A 24,369-nucleotide genomic window follows, 5' to 3' on the forward strand; every position below is an offset into this window, starting at 1 on the left:
GCCATGTCATGGGAGTTCCACTGGTTTCCCAGCCACGAGTCAGGCCTAGAACAGGTAACCAAAAGATGTGTACTAAATAAACAGACTGTGGTTTGTGGCTTACCTGAGATGAACCTCCGAGGCAACAAAAGTGGGAGCAAGCAGATGAAGGGGAAGAATTGGGCAAAAGAAAAGATAGTTCCTCTCCTCTCCCCAATTTCAGAGCCAAGGGCCTGAGCTCAAATCCTGCCTCCATCCAGAGACCCCATCCACTCATTGCCAGTCTGTTCTGGGTCTCACTTATAACCAGTGAAATGGGCCAGTAAGGCTTTATCTTGGGGTTCTTGGGAAGAGTTAAAAAGGTGTTTACAGACACAGCATGGATTCAATGAAAGAACAGCTCTTTTAGGTTCCTGACCCTGGCTAGAGTCCAGCCTACCTTAGCAGAAAAGAACTTCCAGTTCTCTGCTCCTCCCACAAGCCGTGAGCTGAGTATGGGAACTTCGGGTCTCAGGTTCTGAAGCTAAGAGCAGGGCCTGGTGCCTAAGGGTGCTCAGAGAATCCAATGAACACACAGTCAAGTGGTCACAGGTCATTTCTGGACCTGTTCTTGCCTTTGTACAGTAGATACATCCCAGGCTTTCCTTCCTGGTACCTCTGACATCTATATCTGCTTTTCTAGAAGAGCCTAGGAGTCACATTTAGGGAAGGTGAGTAGGAGGAAAGAGACTTTGACTAAAAGGTTAGTGCTCATTTTTGGCTCCCACTTCCGAATCTTCCAAAATGTCTTTTATTTTTTGCCTACTTAATAATCACATAAAAAAGCCATGTCACTTTTTTAAAAAATTGAAGTCTTTATGTTAAGCCGCCCACTCCAGCCATTCCAGGACGCGGTGAGGAGGGGGCGCGGACAGGTGAAGCCTGTGAGGGAAAGCGAGGGTGTAAGGGGGGGTGCGTGTACGTGGAGTTCTCTGCTTTGGTGGGAGTCATCGACCCAGGCGCCGGCTCTCAGGACCTGGTAAAGCTTCACAGTCTCAGATCCCCAGGTCGGCCTCCAGACCTTTGCGCCTCCTGCTCCCCCACCCACGGCACGAGGGCGGCGCCCCGGAGCGCTGATGTAATCCCGGCGCCTGGGCGGAAGGATATGGAACGCGGCGCTGGCTGGCGGGGCGCTGAGGCCGTTGCCAGGTAACGCAGCGGAGCCGCTGCCGCGCACCGCCTCCCGCCCTCCGCCGCCAGGCGCTGGGGCTGCCGCCGCCGCCGCTGCCGCTGCCGCCGCCGCCGCTTTACGTAAGGCGCAGGCCTGGGCCGCCCGGCGCTCGGCAGCTGCCTGCAGCCCTCGGAGCACAAGGAGAGGCTCCCGCCCGGCAACCTTGGCAGGTAGGCGGGGGCCGGGAGCGGGACCATAGCGGGTGGCTAGCTCGAGAAACGCCGGGCCCGAGGACCCCGCGGGCGGCGTGCGATGAGTGCGCACAATGGGCCGCGACGGGTTGAGGCGGCCCGGCCTGAGGGACAGCGGCCGAGCCTCGCCCCGCGCCCTCAGCTTTGTCCTTCGGCGGTCGGGGGCGGGCGCGGCGCGGTGAGTGGCGGGCGCGCGGGCCTATGGAGCGGGGTCGGCGAAGGTGACGGCCGAGGGCAGAAATGACAGTCCCCGGGAGTTGCCGGCCTGAGCGCGCCGCCGCCCGTACCCTCGCGGCCCGGCTTCCGGCCGGCGTCCCGGGAGCTCCCGGCGTCTCCCGTCGGCCCAGAATCAGGCTGGCTGAGCTCTAGGGAGCCGACCCCCGAACCTGGCAGCCCCTCCCTTCAGTGTTTGTCCTTCTGTAGACAAACCTTAAAGGTTTAACCAAGAGAAAATGGAATGGAGATAAGCTGGGGAGGGGGACATGCGACTCTGAAGTCTTTTACTAAACGGGGTTCTTGATTCTCATCACCTGCATCGCAGACTTTGCCTCGTTGCCCAAGTAACTGACAATGCATTTTCCATTTCTGAGTCTTGGCTTGCTAAAGGAACGGTGGGAGAGGATTACTGAGGAGCTGGGGACGAGCAGTTTGGCTAACAGGTGATGCCGTGGAAAAGACTATGAAACGAAAACCCCACTCAGAATTTCTGCTAACAGTATAGGAGCCATGGCACAACACTGTCGGTTTTAGAGACTTCAGATTTAAAGGGAGGAAAAACATGCCTGTCACTCTGCCTGCTGAAGGTCAAATATTCGCCCGCAGATATTTCGGGCTGAACCATTCCTAACTAGGTCTCAGGATCTTTATGACAAAAAACATTCTGGAACTGTGCCTTTGAAATGCCCATGGAGGCTCCTTGTAATGAATACTTATTATCTTGGATTCGATTGCTGTTCTTGCCAAATAATGTACTTAAAAAATTTTTAAATTTTATTCTTTCACAAATTCATGCATATTTATATATAATGTACTTTTATCACGTATCCCTATTATCTTCTCTTATCCAACTAATTAATTGTGATTATGTATGTATTCCTGTGTATATGGTCATGGGTTTGGGTGCATCTATATGTGTGTGTGTGTGTGTATGTGTGTATGTGTGTGTGCGTGCGCGTGAGTGTACGTGTGAAGGCCAGTGATCAACATTAGGTGTCTTTAGTTGCTCTACACCTTATATTTTGAGACAGGGTCTCACTAGGTAGACCAGGCTGGCCAAGAATTCTAGAGATGTGCCTGCCTCTGCCTCGGAAATGCTGGGATTAAAGTCATGTGCCACCAACCTTCAGCTCCACAGACAGGTTCTCTCACTGAACCCTGAGTTCACCAGTTGGACTGGATCAGGTGGCTAGTATGCTTCAAGGATCCTCCCATCTGGGCCTCCCCAGTGCTGGGATTACAAAGCATGCACTGTAGTACCTGGGAATCTGAACTTGGGGCCTTGAGATTGTGTGGCAAACATTTTCCTGACTGAGCCACTCACAAATGTTTAATCCTTTAAAAAGTAGTTAGAGCTGGGGATGTCGCCCAGGTGAAGCTCAGGATTAGATTCTCAGAACCTAAAATAAAATAGGGCTTTAATTTGAGTGTAACAGGTTTTCCATGAGCCTATTTTTACTTAAGAAAGTGCCACCTTAGCCAGTGAAATATCAAGAGAAGAGTTTTGCTCTTATTAAGTGTTATGGAGATGCAAGTATTGTTCTTTGAACATAAGGGTGCAGATTTTTAACATGGCAACATAAGGCAAATCTTTTTAAAGCATGACCAGTTTATTTGATATACAAATTATGAACATTTAAGAAACATAAAAGGTGTTTTAGCTTGTCCCCAGTGGGCATGTATCTTTCCTCTGTGCCTGATTATATCCTAGGGCTCTTTAAAGGCGGTGAACTTGTTATTCCTCATTTGTGTGGAAATGTACTGAGCCTGAGCTTTGCCCCTGTTTTTGTATCATTTAACTTAGAGCAGTTAGTGGCCTCTGAGCCAGTTCTGTCATCTGTGAAATGGGAAGAATAGTGGTCCCTGTCTTGCAGGGTGGATAAACAGAGAGGATGATGTGAAGTAATTCTGTCCATACTCAAGCTCCTAAAATGCTGGTTTAGTGCTGATATTTCTGAGTCCTCAGATTCCCCTACTGGCTGAAAGCAGTCACTTGTCTTTAGGCCACTACTGCTTTCCCTCTACTTTTCCTGACTTCCAGGATTCTCTTCCCAAACACATGTCAGCCTCTGGCCCTGCAAGCTTCTAAGTACCTGTGATTTGGGGCTTAGAATGCAGTTATATGTACCAACAGAGTGTTGGAGATCCCTTGCAGTTCAGCCTCTGTCATCCTGTACTGGCCATCCCCCCCCCCCCCACCACATTACTGCTCTGAACATGCCAAACAGTTTCAGATTTTCTTGATGCATATACTCTTTCTTCTGACCTGAGTGCCCCTTAACTTACACTTTCTCTAGTTTTTAAAAGTACTTATAAGAGCCGGGCGGTGGTGGCGCACGCCTTTAATCCCGCACTCGGGAGGCAGAGGCAGACGGATCTCTGAGTTCGAGGCCAGCCTGGTCTACAAGAGCTAGATCCAGGACAGGCTCTAGAAACTACAGGGAAACCCTGTCTTGAAAAACCAAAAAAAAAAAAAAAAAGTACTTATAAGATACCATATCTTCTCTGGAGCCTTTGGAAGGCCTTCAGAATTAATTCCTCCTTGTTGTAGATCTTGTCTTCTAGTTTTCCTTTCCATTATTATACTTGTGTGTATATACTTCCCTTGGAGGCCAGAAGACATTAAACTCTGACTATGGTGCTCTTGTTATTGTTTTACTCCTAACATCTTGTTGGGGGCTTTAAACATATGGGAATGTGCCAATGTTTGCTAGATAAAAGTCTGCCAGTTTTAAACGTATTATAAGTAATTTTAATAAAGCATTAACACCAATTAAAAGTGTTTGGAATGCAGTTTTACCACGTCAAAGGTAGTTACTATTTAAAAGGTTTCTGTGCAGTTGTTTTTGGCTTTTCACATAATATGTCCTGAGCGAAGCTGTCACTCTGCCATCTGTTTCTGAACTGTCACTCTGCAAAGTGATTGTATTCTGCCCCATGTTATGAGTAGGGGAACCAGAGTCCAAGCTGAAAATGTATGAAGGATAATCCTTTCTTGATAGATGACATGCTTTTTCTTAATTTTGGGGAGAGAGAAATTTGATATAAAACATTACTACTTTCGAGAAAATTTACTCATTAATCCATTAGTACTGGATTGGAGAGACTCGAGTTTCAGTCTTTCTGCAAATCAAGAAGTCTCATCTTGTCTTTTGCTTCGTTGTGATCTCAGTTCTCAGGATTGAACTCAGGTTTCTAGGTTTGCTTGACAAATGCTTTTATCCCTGAGCCATCTTTCTGGCCCTGGGGGCTTCTTTTTTGATGATCAGCTTTTTAAAGGAAAGATTTATTTTTATTTATATATGTGTGTGTGTGTATGATTCCCTTGGAGGCCAGAAGACAGTGTTGGATTTCTTTGGAGCCATAGTTACAGGCAGTTGTGATCTACCTGACTTGGGAGCTGGAAACTGAGCTCTAGCCCTCTTAAAGAGCAGTAAATATTCTTTACTGCTGAGCCATATCTTCAGCCCCAGGTACCAGATTTTTACCAGCTCTGCATTTATACTTCTGTTGTTCCTGTTTACCTCCTTTTTTTCATTTTAGACAAACACTCTGCCAACTAAGTTACATTCTTTGCCCTCTATGCATTATTTGGTTTGGTTTGGTTTGGTTTGTTTTTTTCTGAGACAGGGTTTCTCTGTGTAACAGCCCTACCTGTCCTGGAACTTGATTTGTAGGCCAGAGATCCACCTGCCTCTGCCTCCAAGACATGCACCACCACCACCACCCATTTTGTGTGTGTGTGTGTGTGTGTGTGTGTGCGTGGGGGGGTCTATGTATTTTTTTTTAAATCAATCTTACTTGATCTCTTTTCTCCCTAGTCCCCTGCCCCACCATCTGAAGCTATCACCAGTCCTTAGGGAAGGAAGAATGCACACTCTTTTCCCTTGGCTAAGAGACAGTGTTGAAAGGTTAATAATGCACTCTAAAAGCATTGCCACCTGTGCTTATTCTTTTAATTACATCTGAAATTTTATGCTTTCTTGTTACCTCATAGGTTAGGCAGTTCCCAGAACACCTGATATAAAAACCTCTGGGAGGGAAGCTCTATTTTGGCTCAGTGTTTTCTGAGCTTTCATGTTCCTATCATGAAAGGCATGGTGGCTGAAAGATCTCAACCTACTGGAAGCCAGGGAGAAGTGAAAGACAGACAGATAGGGGCCAAAGACCGATAACCCAAGGACCCTCCTCCAGTGACCTACTTCTTTCTTCTGAGTTTCACCTTCTAATGTTTTCAGCACCTTCAAAAATAGTGCCCTCATCTGGAGACCAAATGTTCAAATGAGACTGATCCATTCCACCCCAGTTCCCAAAGGTTCATGGGCACCTCATAATGCAAAATGTATTTACTCTATTTCATGAGTCCTAATGTATTATATTTTAATATTGCTCAAAAGTCCCAAGTCTAAAGTCTCTTCTGAGACTTGAGGCAGTCGCTCAGCTACAAGTCCCAGTAAAATAAAAAAAAAATTAAATTGCATACGAAAGGGCACAGAATAAACATTTCCATTCTAAAAAGCATAGCAGATTAACCATTGAGGACTGAACAAAGCAAGATCATAACCTAACAGGGCAAACTTTAAATCTTGTTGCTCCAAGTCTGTTATCTGAAGTGTGTTGTGACTTTCAATAGATTTGGACAGCTCTGCCCATTTGGCTTTGCTGTTTGCATGCAACCCATATGGCCTCTCTTGTGTTGCTCCCACTCAGTGCCATCTTGCGGCTGTCATAGTTCAGGGACCCTAATTTTATCACACATTTCCTGACCTCTCAGGCATTTCTTTGAAATCTGGATGGAAGCCCCTATGGCCCTTAATTGTATTTTTCTTGCCTACTAACCCAACATCACCCAGTAGTACCTGCTATAGGAGTAGCCAGGCTCCCATAACTACAGCAGTCTCATAGTAAAACAAATCCTGGGGAAACAGCTTCCTAGGTAGTCTTGGCCTTGTCTGGTCGTGGTGTTCTTAAAGCTCTCTTCTCAAGGGGGAAGTATTCTAAATTAGTTTATGTTTTACTACCCTTTAACCTGTGATGTGTGGGGTCTGGCCAGTTTCTGAGATGCCCAGAAGACACCTTTTTTCTTGATGCCAATTCTTGGCTTTTTTATATTGGCTCTATTTTAGTAGTTACATTTTCTTTGGCTTCAACTTTACCTTTGCTGCTTTTCTGACCACGTTGCAAACTTTTCAGCATTTTTTGCTCTTTTCTTGTAAATTTTAGGAGCTGTTAGCTAAACTCATTCATGGCCGGAACGCTCAGCTACCGTGGCATTTTTAATGGGTCACTTGTAAATTCAGCCTGTCACAGAGTTTGGAGTTTTGGGAAATGGATAAAATTTAGACTTGATTTTGTTATAATGTAACATGTTCAGTCTCTGGTCCAGATTCCAGCAGTCTTTGCTTCCATCTGAAACCTGTCTTTATTGTCCACATTCCTAGTGGCTTCTGGTCTTCTGAGCTGCCACCAAAATTGTCCATTAAGCTCTGCTGCTAGCATTCTTGACTTTGTTTTTCTGAAGTCTTTCATATTCCTGCTGTAAGGCCAGGTCAAAGGCCACATCAACAGTCGTCAGCAATGACCTCACCTTTCTGGGACCAGTTTTCTGTGTTAGACTCTAATCATCATGACAAAATATCTGACAACCACAACTAAATGGGAGAAAGGTTTGTGTTGGTTTGTAGTTTCAGTACCCTCATGGTGGAAGGACATATGGTAGAGCAAAGTCTCTTACCTCCTGACAGCCAGGAAGAGAGAGAAAGAGAAGGGGAGAGGACATGGGCAATGAGAGATGGACAAATAAGATATCCCTAAGATCTATCAAAGTGCCCTACTTCCTCCAGCTAAACCTTGACCCTTAAGATTTCCAGCATTTCCCAGTACAGTACCACTCATCTGTAGAAGGCCAAGTGTTCAGCATGTGTGCCTGTGGGGGATATTTCAGATTCAAGCCACAGCACCTTGTATCCTATATGAAATTGCTGGCTATTGCATGATTGTCCCATTCCTGTTTTTGTCCTTTCCACCCTTCATGCCACTGAAATCTTGAAGACTTGGCTGACATATTCTTTGTACTTCTGTAACCTGATTTTCAGAAAGAATGAACTTAATCTCCCACATAGTGTTTACCTGATGCCTCAAGCTTTCCCCCCCAATTTAATTATTATTATAATTTATTTTATGAGCATGTTTGGATGTGCATGAATCACACGTGTGCAGGTGCCTATGGAGGCCAAATCTCCTGGAACTGGAGATATAGACAGTTGCAAGCTGCTCAGTGTGTATGCTGGGAACTAAACCTGGGTCATCTACAAGAGCAATAAGCGCTCTTAACCGCTGAACCTCAAGCAGTTAAGTCTAGTCTAGTCCCTCAAGTTGTTTTGTTTTTTTGTTTTTTTTTTTTTTTTTTTTGGTTTTTCGAGACAGGGTTTCTCTGTGGCTTTGGAGCCTGTCCTGGAACTAGCTCTTGTAGACCAGGCTGGTCTCAAACTCACAGAGATCCGCCTGCCTCTGTCTCCCGAGTGCTGGGATTAAAGGCGTGCGCCACCGCCGCCCGGCCCTCAAGTTGTTTTGTTGTTGATGCTTGCTTATGACATTTTAGGGTTTTGTGTGTTTCTTTGTTTTTGTTTTGCATGGAGGCATCGCCTGGATTTTAATTTCTTGAGGGAAAAAAGGAGACTCTTATTTGATGATTCTTTCTTTTTTTTTTTTTTTTTTGGTTTTTCGAGACAGAGTTTCTCTGTGGCTGATGATTCTTTCTAATGTGCAGTATAATCTTTTTGCACAGTACTCATTCATTAGATGTTTGACTGAATTAACTCAGAATCACTTTGCATTGTGATTTCAGAAGGAAAGGCCTTGGGTCAAAGTAGCTTTTTGGGAGAATTTTGTGACTTAGTGCAGGGCCCAATATATAGCAGGTATCAGTAAGTGACAGCTTTTAGCTCATTTGAACAGATGTAGAAAACACTAGAGCTTGGTACTTTAGCTACTTTGGTGTTGGTGTTACCATAGTACCTTATGAAAACAACTTCAGTAATTTTGGGCTCATGGTTTCATAGGATTTTAGTTCATCTGGGGACAGCATGTGGGAACACTTCACTTCATGGTGGCAGAAGCATATGGTGGAGGCTGTTCATATCACAGCAAACCAGCAAGCAGAAAGTAAGACAGGAAATGGGCAGGGATAACATAAACCCAGAGTCACTCCTTTCCAGATGACCTCCTTCCTTCAGCTACTTCCACCTCTGAAGCATCCAGTCCTCAAGTAGCACTGTTAATGAGGGACCAGACATTCAGAACATGAGCCGGTAGGGGATATTGCATATTCAGATTCTTAATTTTGGCCTTTCATGTCCCAGGGCTCATGGTCATCTCATATGCACAATGCATTTAATTCAAATTCAACTTCTTAACAGTTTGACATTGTTCAAAAGTCTGGTGCCGAGTGGTCAGCCCTGAGACCATATACACACAGATAACTTTATATTGATTGAATAGGTTGTATTTATATATTGAGGGAATAATATACATGTATTTTTATATCTAAGCAATTAAAGAAAATAAAAGGCTATGAATTTGAGAGACAACAACAGAGTGCCTGGGAAGGTTTGGAGGGAGGAAAGGGAAGGGGAGAAATGGTATAATTATACTGTAATTTCAAAAAATAAGAAACTTGCAAAAAATAGTCCAATGTCTCTATAAGATTCAAAGTAGCCTCTTAGCTGTTGGCCTGTCTGTTTGTGATGGTTAATTTTCATTGTCAACTCGAGTATTAGGAAAGAAATGTCAGGACATATCTATGAGAGTGTTTTCACAGAAGTTTAACTGAGGAGGAAAGATCCATTCTGAATGTAGGTGGCACCATCCCACAGATTGAGGTCTAGGATAAAATGGAAGCCAGCGGAGCACCACCATTCATCTCTCAGTTTCCTGTCTGCAGACAGTATATGACTAGTCGCCATATACTGCAGCCATGCTTTCCCTGCCATGATGGACTGCAAATCCTCCTTTAAGATGCTTTGGTCAGATACTTTGTCACAACAGTGAGAAAAGTACTTAACACTTTGTAAAGTCAAAACTAAATCACATGCTTTTGTGTACAATGACATACTAAACATTACCACCTAAAAGGGAGGAGATAGAATGGAGGAATAGCAAGAAAGGATGGGCAAAAGCAAAGTTGAAACCCAGGTTGGCAAACAATAAGTTTTGTAGCTCCTGGGGCAGGTAGTGATGTGATTCAAGCTTCAGTGACCTGGGTAGCTCTTGCTACCCCACTGCACATGATCTCTCCACTGTACTGGTTCCATTTGGTATCTTTCTTCAGGAGATGTTCTATGCTCCTGACATCTCCAATATCTTGGTGTCTGTCATTACTTAGGCTTTTTTCCCCACCATCACAGCTTTTAGGCATGATCTCTCAAGGAATCTGACCTTGTTACACATTGCCTGACCTTCTTAACAAATCTGGGTAGAAGCCTCTATATAACGGTAGCATTCTGCATACCTGCAAAACCTGTATCCATCATGTGGCTTAACTCCAATTCAGTCAGTAACCAGGCTTCTTTGGAGCACAACTATAGCAGGTTTTTGAGTGCTTGGATAGCTAGCTGGACCTGGGGAAACATTCCCCTAGGCAGCTCCCATCAAAGAAAGGCCTTTCACAGGAATTTTTAATTGTATTCCCCTGCAACCTGCCGTAGGTGAGTTTGGCCAATTTCCTATTGTCCACTGATAGACCTCTTGGCTTCCAGTATCTAATAATCACACACTTTTTGTCTACAGCTTCCAGCTCAATCCTATTCTGTGCAGATTTTACATTTGTCAAATCCTCTGTTCTGTTTGCTGTCAGTTCTCACTATAAATCTGGCTAGAAGCCTTCAGTAACAACAGTGCCATAGCTCAGATGCTCTTCTGCCACAGTAATTAGCCCATTAGCTTTTTGATTTTGTAACCTTTATTTTTATGTTATGTGTATAGTTGTTTTGCTTGCATGTGTGTTTATCAGGTGTGAGCAGTACCCAAGGAAGCCCGAAGCGAGTGCTTGGTCATCTGAGACTGGGATTCCAGGCAGTTGTGAGCTACCCTGTGGGTTCTGGGAATTGAACTAAGGTCCTCTGGGAGATCAACCAGTGCTCTTAACCACTGATCTGTTTCTTCAACTTCTAGTCAATTAGCTTTAAACTCAGCTTTCCACAGAAGTTTTCTGGGCCCCACCAGCATTATATATGATGGTCTTTTAGCATTCTATCCCATTTCTGTAAACTCATTAAATTTTTCCCACACGTTATTTCCAGAGGCTACTTTGACATAGTCTCAGGAGACCCTTCTTTTGGTATCATTTTTCTTATCCACTTTTCATTGGTTGTAACCAAATGCCCAACAGAAACAAATTACAGGAGAAAAAGGTGATTTAGGTTCATGGGTTCAGTTTTTCAGGTCAGAAAGACATGGCTGGGAAGTTAAACGGAAGCATGTGGCAGAAGCTGTTCACATCATGGTGGATGATGAAGCACATGGTGAGATAGGATGGTCATAGATGATATACTCCCAAGGAACTAGGTCATCTTTCCCCATGACCTAGTCTTCTAGCTAGGTCCCACTTGCCAAAATTATGCCCATCTGGGAACCAAGCAATTTAAACAAGAGCCTGCGGGGATATTCTGGAGTCGAATCATAGTATTGACATGGTTGATTATTTACGCTTTTTTTTTGAGACAGGGTCTCTCTATGTACTTCTGGTCCTCAACATGTAGACCAGGCTGACCTTGAACTCACAAAGATCTGCCTGCTTCTGCCTTCTGAGTGCTGTAATTAAAGGTATGCGCCACCAGCACCTGGGTTTGTTTGCACTACTTTATTATGACAGTGCCCACAGATTTAATTCTAACACATGTATATAAAGTAAATGTCATATCATCAGCTATATCTACATTTCTTTTTTGGCTTAGGAATGAACTGGAGAGGGCTTTTGCATAGATTCAATTTGGAATCTTAAACTATCTTGAGGAAGCTTGTCTGTAGGTAAATAGGTTTTTGTATATGACTTAGGTTAGTGGAGAATCAGTTGTTAGATATTATCTGCTGTTTTTCACTTTAATCTTTCAAAATGTATTTGGGGTAACTGTTGAAAACTCCAAATTTTTCCCATTGCTAGGCTTTGTCCATACCATTCTGTCTTTTTTGTCTTATCAGCATCCCACCCCTTTTGTATTGGGAGATAGGTGACAAATTATGTTTGAGTGTTGACACTTTAAATGATGATGATGCTATTTAAGTGTGTGTGCTTTACTGATTAAGTCTTCAAAAGTGGCATCTGTTGGTTCCAATATTACATGGAGCGCCTTCCCTGGAGTAGCATATTAGTGGTAGTTTATTATATTGGCTATTTTACATTTATCTCTTTTCTTAGTCATTGGAACTTGTGTATTGCCAATCTCTTAAAATCTGCTCCAGAGATTTGGAAATGATAGTATTGTCTCAACAGATGAATTTGCTATATTGCTAGTGTCTGTGTTACAAATACAGACATTGGGGCAGCGAATACAGAATATTTGAGTCTTCTGTGTGTGTGCATGTTTCTAGCCTGAGCAGTGAATGAATGAGTTATAAGAATGTAGTGTGTGGGAGTTTATGGGGGTGTGGCCAAGTAAATATTTAACATGAGTCAGTTGGTTCTGTGGAATGTAAAACACATGAGGGTAAATGAGTAAAAATAAAACTATGCCACAGCATACTTTCAGGTACAATGTGTGTGTGCGTGCGCATGGATGTGCATGCATGTTAGTACTATGTAATTGGGACAGAGACATTTAAATGAGTAGGAGGGGATTTGTTTTTCTTTCACCCTGGAGTCTGTTTCTAACTCAACTGTATTTTCCAAAGCATGTTTGAAGTAATAGCCAATGCATCACTATTTCAAAATTGAGTCTGACTACAGCTTTTCTTTGGGCAGGGGAGGTAATAAGGATGTTCTTCATTTATAACCCCAGATTTGGGCTTTTCCTGCTTCATCCTCCCAAGGTGCTGCAGTTACAGATATGCCACTACACCTGTCTTTATGTTTTTGTTGCAGACTTTTGCTGGGACTCTGAAAGAATGTTATAATCCTAAAGTTAAAGTTCATTTTGTTAAAGGATAGTGTGTGTGTATTAGCAAGTTTTTTTCATTGCTTTAATGAAGTATCTGAGGTGGCTTGTTTGCAAAGAAAAGAGATTTGGCTCACAGTTTTTGGAGGTTCAGGATTAAGGTAGGTAGTCCCATTGATGAGGATGATGGGTACGTTTCCTTAACGATGGAGAGGGCTGGTGGCAGCATCTTTCTGAGGTTTCCACTGCAGTGTAGTTTGAATAATATAGTTTTGGTTATTAGTAGCTGTTAGAAAGCTTATTCTTTTTAAAAAATAATAAAAGATTTGCTATTTTATTTGAGTGTGTGCATATGTGTGTCTGTCACATTTGTGTGAGTGCCCATTCTATGAGCTGGAATTACAGGTGTCTGTGAGCTGCCTGATGTTGCCTGAGAACTGGACTGGAGTCTCCTGGAAGACCAGCAAGCTCTCATAACTGCTAAGTCATCTATCTCTCCAGTCCATAAAGCTTATTCTTCATTTTATTTATGTGATGAGTGTTTTGCCTGCATGTATGTAGGTTTAATACGTTTTACAGTTTGCAGCTGTAGAAGTTTTTATACCTAAGCACTTTGACGAGCTACAGTTTTACATTGAAAAATTATATGCGTGCTGTGAGCTAATATTTTACATAATAAAATGTTTTTCAACTTTGACAGAGTAAGTTTTGTGGAGAAATACCTATGTCTGAGAAAACAGAAAGATGATAGGTCCCTGTGGAGCAATTTCCACAGTACAAGACTGGCCCAGAAAGTGTCCTGGAAGGAAAATTGTAGCACTTCATACAACCGAATGAATTAATTCGATTGATAACTTTCAGTTGGCTGCAGCCCTGGTTTGTAACATTGACCAGCCTTTTGATTTCATTTGCCTGGCAAGAACTGCTTGGCTGGTTACCCCAGCTGCAAGAAGATAGCTCTGTGGTCCCTCACCTCCAGGCAGCTGACTGGTGATAAGTCTGTCTGGTAGGTAGGTGTTCTGTTCCTGCTCTGGCACCTGCACTGCCAGTGTACGGAACAGCTGTCCCTTTCTGCTCAGGTCTGATCTGAAGGGGGAACTCTTTCACCTACATGCCAGTTCTCTCCACAGGTTTCATCGTGTTTTGCAGTAACAGATTTTTTGAAAACCTTCTTTTGTTTGTTTTCTAGGTAAACTTGCTTAGGAAAAAAAATGTCTTTGAGACGATGTCTCACTATGTAGCTCTGACTGATTTGAAACTCACCGTATAGACCAGGCTGGCCTTGAACTCACAAAGATCCACCTGTCTGTCTCAAAATGAGTGCTAGGATTAAATAGCTGTGCTTCTATTCCCAGATTAGAAATTTTAAATGCGTATTTTAGAGTGAAGTTTTAATTGTTCCTATTTCAAGTTTTAATTTTATAAATTTAGTTTATTTTTCATCCATTTCATGGTTTTTAAAATTAAAGAATTTTATTATCATTTTTTGTGTGTAATGTATATATGTGTGGGTGCATGTGCCTTGCCTTTGGGTGTGTGTGTGTGTGTATGAGGGTCAGAGGACAGTTTTGTGGAGTTGATTCTCTCCTTCTACCTTTATATGGTTTCCAGTATTGAACTTAGATAGCCAGGCTTCAGCAAACACCTTTACTTGCTGAGCTATCTTACCTGCCCTAATTTCATTTTCTTTAATTGTTTTTCTGAGAAATCCTTTAGGATTCCATTCCATTTGTTTTTGCCTTGGGCTTTTGTTTTCTGGCTGTGTATTTTTGCACAGGTTCAGTTTGTCTATTTCATTTGTGTATATAATTCCCGTTCCCTTTGGTTCACATCTCTTAAGTTTTTTAATTTTGTAAACTGTTGAATATGAAGTTTGCCCCTGCTAGGGAAAAGGAGAATTTTTTTTTAAAGGCAAATAAACTACTTTTGTAACCCTACTGAAGTACTCAACATCTAATACATCTAAGTGAATTGAGCATCTGCCCTGGTTATTGTAAAGTGAGAAGATGCACAAGTTTTCTTCAGTACATAACTTTTCAAACCAGAGACATTAGTAGACACCCATCAAAGCTTTCACATCTGGGCATGTTTGACAGTTGCGGGGGCGATAGAGAATTGGTCCAGATTGGATGGGAAACTCTTCCCTTTATTGACTTATCATACATATAATCTAGCTCACGATTGTTCTGCTTTGATGGAAATCTAGTCAGCGCTCTATAGAACTTACTGCTTTCACCTACACTAGACTCATTAAATCTTGGTTCTTCCTTTTGTCTTTATCTTTGTTCTTTCTTTCTTTTCTTCCTCTTTTTTTTCTGTTGTTGGTCTGCCCCAGACTCATACCTACCAGCACATGCCCTGCTCCTAAACTACTGTCTTTTTTCCTCTTCTTTTTAATGCACAGCTTTCTGCTGGGCATGGTCATACTTGCCTTTAATCTCAGTGCTTGCAGAGTCAGGCAGATCTGTCTGTGAGTTTGAGGTCAGCCTGGTCTACATGGTGAGTTCCAGGCCAGCTATGCCTCATAGTGAACTCTTTCTCAAAACAAAACAAAACCAATCCTTTTATTTGTTCTTTGACAATTTTATACATATATACAATACGTTTTGATTATATCCACTTCAACTCCCTTTCTACTCTTCCCAGACACCTCCTAAGACAGTCCATCCCCTCCCTTCTTCTCTAATGCAGCCACACCACCAGTCATTACAGTTATCCCATTGTCTTTACCACGTGGGGCTCCCCATCAGAGTTACCATCTGGTGGGGTGTCACCTGTGTGTACTCCCATGGTCTCTGGCACTTCTCCTTTTATTTATTTTTGTATCCCCACTGAATCCAATTCGTGCTACTTGTTGGAATGCTCGCTGATTGTGATGTCTTGTTCTTATGTAGGAAACTACAGCTACAGTAGTTCACGGGTGCAATGTCTGTGCCCTACCATAGCGCATCTCATCCAGTCTTAGGTTCTGACCGTGACAGTCTCAGAGCCTGAGGGAAGAGAAAATTGATAATAGTTTTCCATCTAGGGCTGAGCATTTCTATTTTATAAAAATATTTACTAAGTTAGTATCAGGTAGTAATCTAAGAATAGTCCTGTGGTATGAAAAGAATTTTAATTGCTAGTGGGGAGGCTATGCTTCCTAGTATAGATTATCATTTTGTTTCTGCTACTGACTAGTAAAAATGCAGTTGCTTAATCTTTATTCAGCTTTTCCTGTTGTCATAAAAAAGAATGAGGTCCCATACTAGTTTTTTTATTGTATTTCTTAAAAATAAGCTTTTTTTTCATTTCCTAAGACTTAACACATAGAATAGAGCAGAAAACTAGGTATAGAGAACTGTCCATTTGTATTTAGTTTTTTTAGATACATACAGGAAGCAAGTTGACTGAATCAGCTTTTAGCCCTTCTTTACTGTTTTCAGTGCTAGTTTTAGTTTGGGCTGTAGATACTTCATGGTTCTTCTTTTGGTTATACATAGGCTTTGGAGGCTGGGCCCTTCCTAAAGAGAATGAGAAGTGTCTACTTCAAATCATGTGCCAAGGTCAGGAATAGCAAGCAAGGCTTATTTAAAAGTAATTTAAAAGTATGTAACTGCTTCATATATGGGCACACTTCATGTTTGTTGGGCAGAGTGTGCTGGAGTTGAAGATAGCTAGCAAGGCTTGTTTACAAGTGTATAACTACTTCATGTTGTGCAATTCATGCTTGCTGGGCAGGCACTGCATAGAATTTCCAGACCCCCCCCCCAAAAAAAAGTAGTTTCTCAAAGCCAGAATCTTAGGATTTCAGATATCCTTGCCTTTGTTCTCTTCTGTTTCTTTTCCTTTTCTTCTCCTTCTCATTCTCCATTTATTTATATTTCAAACATTTATTTATATGTGTGTTTATGTTTGTGTAGGCATGCATTTGGAGGTGAGAGGACAGCTTGAGAAAGTCAGCTCTTTCCTTCCACTATGTAGGTCCTGGGAATTGAACTCAAGTCATCATAAGGCTTGGTGGCAAGTGCCTTTACCTGCTGAGCCATCTCTCCATTCATCCATTCATCTATCCATCTAGTCTCTGTGTAAAAGTCCTATAGATACCCAAGTTAAATAATTATGGAAATAAACCTGCAAGTAATAAAGACCTTTTAGCACCAGGTATGTTAACAAAAAGCATGCTGTTTGTAGTGAGGAAGGATTAGTTAAAACACAGACTGGGGCAGGTGCTGCAGAAACATCCTATGAGATAGAAGAGAGTGGCTGCAGGATTCACGGGGAAGTGGAAGTTGGCATACTGAGGAATGAAGCCAAAGCCTACTAGAAGAGTTTGGAAAATACTGAGGGATAAAACCTTTGGGTTGTTGTCTTTGTGTTGGCAGTACTGTGCACAGGGCCTGGTGGAAGGTAGCCTGTGATACATGTCAGGTGGAAAAAGGTGAGTTAGAATCCTGGGTGAAGGCCTTATACCCACACCAGTAAACTCACAGTTGTTTTCCTCACAGTGCTCCTACACTGTTATTTTCCAAGCCTCTCTTCTGGAGTTTATTCTCCTGTGTTTGAACTTAGGAAATCATTAGTGCAATGCAGTTTTGATCACTTGCTAAGGCCTAAGCATTCTGCTAATAAGTAGGACATGGAGTGTGTCACAGTTTTTACTGGAAGCCTTGCAGCCTCGTTTATGACGAAACCTACCCTAGAAGCCAGAAGTAGTCTAAAAGGATGTCATGGCTCGGTGTGCTAAAGATGGTGACTGCCTGTGCTGGCAGAGATGATGACCTGGAGGAGTAATGGAGACAGGAGGCTAGACTCCCACTGCTGTTGGCACTACCATTTCAACAGTACTCATACTGTTTGAAACCTTCCTAAGAATAATTACTTTTTCTCTCATATGAATCACTTTTCTTTTACAGTTTTAATTCATTTGTGCTACTAAAACTTTCCCTAACTAGAGTGATGATTTTTAAAATATTTTCTTTAATTTTTATGAGCATTGACTTGTATATGCCTGTGTGAGGGTGTAGAATCTCCTGAAACTGGAGTTACAGACAGTTGTAAGCTGCCATGTTTGTGCTGGGAATTGAGTCCTGGTTCTTCTAGAAGAGCAATCAGTGCTCTTAACCTCTGAACCATCTCTGTAACCCCTAGAGTGATAATTTTTAACAACGTTAAATATTTTCTACTAATATCTGTAGTGATGAGGCGCGGCCGGCTGCTTCCCACCACCCAGCTAATTTTACCCGAAACAATTACACGGAAACTGTGTTCATTTAAACACTGCCTGGCCCATTATTTTCAGCCTCTTATTGGCTAATTCTCATATCTTGCTTTAACCCATATTTAGTAATCTGTGTAGCACCACGAGGTGGTGTCTTACCAGGAAGGATCTTAGCATGCGTCCATCTTGGAGAGGAGAGCTATGGCGTCTGCCTGACTCTGCTTTCTCTCTCCCAGAATTCTGTTCTGTCTATTCCGCCTACCTAATTTTCTGTCCTATCAAAGGGCCAAGGCAGTTTCTTTATTAACCAATGAAAGTAACACATAGACAGATGACCCTCCTCCATCATTTCCCCTTTTTCTGTTTAAACAAAAAAGAAAGGCTTTCACTTAACATAGTAAAATTACATATAACAAAACAGTTATCAAGCAAGAATTACAGTTACAATATTTATATCTACTTTATCTTTTATCATAACAATGGAAAACTATAACTAACCATTCTTCAACTCCATCAAAGACTCCAGAAGGATATAATACTACCTAAGTAAACAAGAAATAAGCAACTTCTAAAACTCTAGAAATAACAGAGACATCTCGCTGCCTGGACAGTCACCCAAAGTTCTTTTGTACCATTGGAGCATCCATCCTCGGCCTACAGGCCCATAGTTTCCAGCAGACTTTTCCATGAAGCAGGAAATTTCAAAGACAGTTCAGTCACTATCTGCTGTGTCCTGCAGAATGTCTTGCAGATTCTTTCATGAATCAGGAACCCTGAAAGACCATCTCACCTTTAGGCAAGTTCAGCAGTCCTCTCTCTGTGGGTTCTTTGTGTCCAGTTTATACAGTAGTCCAGGCAAGAGCAGTTTCTTGCCCAAATGACTATCAAACTCCATAAGGAGCCTCTTCGATGCCCATCTTCTTGAAGTAGATCGGTGCTGCCAGGAGCAGATGTGTCTCATTGTCATGAAAAGCCCTAAGTTATTAAAACATTAAATGGCATATTCTGTAGTCTTTGAAAGATATGAAGAATGACTATCTGAAATATATCTATGCATATCTAAAAAGTCTAACTAACATGACTACAAACGACTATTATTGATGATTATCCATTAACCTATATTTCCTAATTATACATTACATTTTACAAATGAACTACACAATCACAATACCTTAATCAAGAGCAGAAATACATATACATATAATAAAATTGACCTTAAATTTAAATCACTAAAGCAAAATCCATATCAATGCAAATTATTCATATCTATATCATATCCCCTTTTAAATGTAAAAGAACATTTATAAGCAATATTTGGGAATATGGGCGCAATTCTCTCCAGACTGCTTCGTGCTGAATGGGGTGCTGTTATTCAGGTCTTTCATGGTATATAACCTGTGTGCTAGGTACATCTCGGTCGGCAGTTGAGTGAAGTAATTTTTTGAGGGTGTTCACAGCAACCTTTCAGGAAGGCGTGGTCTATCATACCATATTGGGATAGAAGCAATCCACAGGGTCTCATCCTCTGTGAAAACAAAAGAAGAAACTCTTTTCCAAAGCATGATATCCTTAGATCCAAATTCTGAAGTCAAGATACCTTTAGAACATATATGCAGGTTCGGCTTGGCAGCCCATTTAATGAAATGCTTTTTTGTACTTAGCTCCTTCACAGTCAAAAAATTCAAAGAAAACACAATAATACAAAGAATCCAGACTCTCCGTGAATTTTCCATTTTTACGTGGCTTATTTAACTATCTGTACTCTGTCTTTTTAAAGACTTTACCTTTTTTTTTAGGCATTAACTTTATTCTCTATTTTTTTTCTTCTCTCTCCCAAGCCTACCTACACTCATCCAACATTGTGACCCATTTAAAGGTCTTTTATGTCTGAATCTGTCCTATTGTGAATCTGTAATTTTTTTACTATCCAGGAGCACTTCTTAAAATGCTAAGCACTTCTTAAAAACTTAAGTTGCACCATGTAGAGGTAATATGGTACCACCTGTTTCCTGCCCAGTCTAAACCTTAACTGTGCTGTTATTATGGTAATTACAATAGATCCTGCCTGAGTTCAGCACAGTTCAGCATGGCAGAGCCTCTCTGCTTGTGCCTCTGAGCCATGCGCAAGGCACAGCTAACATGGAGCTGTTTGTGCCTCTGAGCTGTGAGTAGTGCTCCCCTTTCAGGCACACAGTGAGTCTAGTTGCCATCAAACAAATCGTAGCACTTTACTCCAAATGCTCCATTCAAAAGCTCTGTCTCCCGCAGGAGCCAGACAGAGATCACAATGGCAGCACAGCCCACAAACTGGTATTTCAAAACTGCCAATTTTTAGTAGACCTGATCCCATGGCCTATCCAGGCAGAAGGAACTGAGCCACAGGCATGGTCTCAGCTACTTTGTTCCCAACTCTGAGTGGGCCCAGAAATGCTCCACAGCCGGAGTTTGCACCAGCGGCAGGGCCCAGGAAGCCACATTTTAAAATGGCTGGCGCGACTTTTTTTTGCCACTTTTGCTGAATCAGGAAATTTCTCTACAGCATGCCCTAGCAAACAGCAAAAAGCTGTGTTAAACTCTCTCTCCTTTTTAAGCTCTCTCAGGTTTTTACGTGGAGTTCTTTACCACATTGGGCACCACTCTGTAGATGGAACGAACGGGCTGCGTCCCACCACCTGGCTAGCTTTACACCCAAAATAATTACACAGAAACTGTATTCATTTAAACACTGCCTGGCCCATATTAGCCTCTTATTGGCTAATTCTCACATCTTGCTTTAACCCATATTTAGTAATCTGTGTAGCACCATGAGGTGGTATCTTACCAGGAAGATTCTTAAGCCTGCGTCCATCTCAGGAGAGTCTGCCTGAGGCATCTGCCTGACTCTGCTTTCTTTCTTCCACAATTCTGTTCTGTCTACTCCACCTACCTAATTTTCTGTCCTATTAAAGGGCCAAGGCAGTTTATTAACCAATGAAAGTAACACATAGACAGATGACCCTCCTCCATCAAATATCCTCTTATTTTGCCACTTGAAGTCATTGTGACTGGTGTCGCTTGTTCCTGTTAAAGTGAGGCCAGAGGGTTTGCTTTAGCTGACTAACTATGAGCAGTTCTCATCCAAGAAGCAACTTTCAGAGCGTGAAAGCATATTTTGGAACATACTTGATTTCTTCAGTCCCTATATTAGTTGGGTTCCAGATGGTAACTATTTTGTTACCTGTGTCCCAGGTGGATCACACTTGGTGGTGACGGCCTTGACCATCCCTGCCATAGCTAGATGAAACATGTGGCATGAGGGAGTTGCAGCCCTTTTGAGTTAAGATGTTAAAATTTAGGGGGTTGTCCCTCTACAGCATTGTGTACCTATTTTTAACTGAACCCTTTTTCCTGGTTACCCTGGTCATCTGACTTTTTCTACATTGTAAATAAGCTTCATTTGTTCTCACTGTCCCATAGAGTCTGACCTTGTCATTGAACCATCCACAAGTACATTGAGCTGTAGTTTAATTTGACTGTTGGAATTAAGTCTGATAAAGCATGATTTCTACCCTGTCTTCATGGGAGAGGGATTTGTAACTGTTTCAAAGGTTAACAAGTCTTTAGCTTAGCAATGGTCATTTGCAGGAGTGAGTCAAAGACAGTGTCCAGTAGAACTTCTGGTCAGCGTGAATGTCCCATATTCTCATAGTAATCATCAGATGTATGTAGTATTTGGGCACTTGAAGTGTGGCTAGTGTGACAGAAAGACCGCCTTTTTGTTATTTTTGACTGTTTTAGCCCAGTTTGGCCTCAAACTCTAGATTCTCCTGCCCAGCTTCCAGGACACTACAGTTCTAACATATTCTGCCCTACTCAGCTCAAGAAACTGACTTTAACCTGGATTGTGCAGTGGTGCTCTAGAGTGGTGTGGCTTGACAGTGCTGCTGGGAAGGAGGCGAAACATTTTCATGCTGTGTTTAGCACATGATGTAAAGAGATGCTAAGCTTTCAGGTGCTCAAATTGTGTACTCCTATTTAAAAAGCTCTTTTGTAAAACTTATAGAAAGCATATACAGTAGAAGAACTGAAAGAAATATTCTAGTGCTAGTAGGATTCCCCCAAAGTAAGTGTACTGACTGCCACAGTAGCCAGGTTCTTATAGCTGTCCCTCCTTGCCACTCTGTGAATGGCTGCACTGGAACAGAAGAGTCTAGGAACAGTACAGAAGTTATCTGTATTATCATGCCATAAAGATACTGTGGATTAGGAAGGTGACTTAGTTAATAGAGTGTTTACCATGCAATGCAAACAGGAGGACTTTTTCAAGACAGGGTTTCTCTGTGTAATAGTACTCTAGCTGTCCTGGAACTTTCTTTGTAGACCAGGCTGGCCATGAACTCACAGAGATCCACCTGCCTCTGCCTCCCAAGTGCTGGGATTAAAAGCGTGTACCACCATGCTCAGCAAGATATTTAATTTTTAAAAGATTTATTTATTCATGATATATATATATATATATATATATATATATATATATATGAGTATTCTGTCTTCATGCACACCAGAAGAAGGAATATGACCTCATTATAGGTGGTTGTGAGCCACCACGTGGTTTCTGGGAATTGAACTCAGGACCTCTGGAAGAGTAGTCAAATGATCTTAACCACTGAGCCATCTCTGCAGCCCCCAAGACATTTAAATCAAAAAACTTTTAATACAAGTTTGTGTGTGCATGAGTGTATGCATATGCATGTGTGCCACAGCATGCACGTGGAAGTCAGAGACAACTTGGATGAGTCAATTCTCTTCATTTACTATGTGAGTTTCAGGGATGGAATTTAGGTCTTCCTGGCTTGGATGCAAGTGCCTTTATCTGCTTAACCATCTCGCTAGCCCCTAAAGATATTTAATGAAACAGATGTAACTGGCATTTGTGTTTTGTTTCTTTAAATGGATCCACATTTTGTTCTGGAATAAATTTACTTCAGACTAGAGAACTTTGCATATTTCCTGTAGGGCAGTTTTGTCAGGAATAAGTTCCTTCAATTTTCACATGTTTGAAAAAGTCTATTTCACCTTGGCTTTGAAAGGTAGCTTTGTAAGTGTGGAGTACTAGGGTGATGGGTGCTTTGGTGTTCTAAGTCTTGCCCCATTACTTACACGGTTTCCAACCAAAACAGGATGCTGTCCTTAACATTTGAACACAATGTTTCTGCTTTACTCTGGCCGCTTTAGGATTTTTCTGTTGGTTACAGGTTGGAATTATTTTATTGTGCTGAACCATTTTCTTCATGTTTCATGCACTTGGAGTTGCTTGAATGTCTTGCTCACTTAATTTATATCAATTTTGAAATTTAATTATTTAAAAACATAGGGTGTGTGTGTGCGCACATGCATGTAAGTTTTAGCCTATTTAAGTGAACCTATTTTTCTTATTTTTGTCTCCTGTTTTGAATAGTTGTCAGACATTGTAAATTTTATCTCCTTAGGCCTGGTGTTTTTGAATTCCTATAAATATTCTTGGGCTTTGTTCTGACAGCACAGTAAAGTTAACTGAAAACAGTTTGGTTCTTTGGGGTCTTGTAAGATTTGTTTGGGCTAGTCATGGTTGCTGGTGCCTGGTTAGGAGATGGAGGCTGGAGGATTAGCTCAAGACCAGGCTATCCTGATGTACACGAGATCCTGTTTCAAGACATCACTATCACCACCATCACCACCCCCCAAAAAGAACCAACAGAAGATTTGTTAGGCAGGACCAGACCAGTATTTAGACAATGGCTAATTCTTCCCAAATACAAAGACCAGACTTGCTGAGTTGTGAGTTTCCTGACTTGGCTGGAGGTACTGCTTGCTGCTGTTGGGGGATCAGGTATGGATTCATCCTGTGCTGTGGGGGCCTCTGTTACCACCAGAGCTGACAGAGTAACTATCTATGTGAGGCAAGAAGGAAATACCATTCAGCATGACTCAGTAGCTTGGTTCAGACAGCTAGAGTCTGACCCCGACAGTTTATTGTAGGTATAGTTAAGTACCGCACAATTTGGTAAAATATTTCCTGGTGTAACACAATCCCATGTGCACAAGGAAACATAATTACATCAAAATTCTTCTCCAAGTACTATTGCTTATTCCATGAAGATGGTTCTAGAGATATATGCTACATGTGTTATCTTAAGGGCCTAGCGGAGGATCTGGTGTGGTTTCAATCATACAGATAGCATAGAGATCATTTAGCTCATTAGCCATCTTTGGTCCTGGTTCTGGGAGCTTGGGGGAGTCAGGTATGTCCTGGCCCTACAGATAGCACAGGGGTTACCGAGACCAGGAGAGGTGGGTGATATCAAAGGACCCTTTCACAGGGGTCACATATCAGATATTACAATTCATAATGGTAGCAAAATTACAGTTATGATGTAGCAATGAAATAATTTTATGGTGGGGGGGTTGCAGCTTTAGGGAAGTTGAGAACCACTGACCTAGGTTATTAGCCACCTTCATTTCCAT

The 24,369-nt window shown here is 42.0% G+C and overlaps 1 protein-coding gene across 2 annotated transcripts in view; it reads left to right on the top strand.

The window, feature by feature from the left end:
• Positions 1–1,207: 1,207 nt before the first annotated feature.
• Kiaa0232 (KIAA0232 ortholog) overlaps positions 1,208–24,369 on the top strand; it is a 65,554-nt gene continuing 42,392 nt past the window's right edge. For both annotated transcript variants that reach the window (XM_038324299.2, XM_038324306.1), the window contains exon 1: positions 1,208–1,359. The gene's annotated coding sequence lies outside the window, so the exon portion shown is untranslated. The remainder of the gene's footprint in view (positions 1,360–24,369) is intronic.

The sequence above is a fragment of the Arvicola amphibius genome, chromosome 1, assembly GCF_903992535.2.
Source record: "Arvicola amphibius chromosome 1, mArvAmp1.2, whole genome shotgun sequence".
Lineage (NCBI taxonomy): Eukaryota > Metazoa > Chordata > Mammalia > Rodentia > Cricetidae > Arvicola > Arvicola amphibius.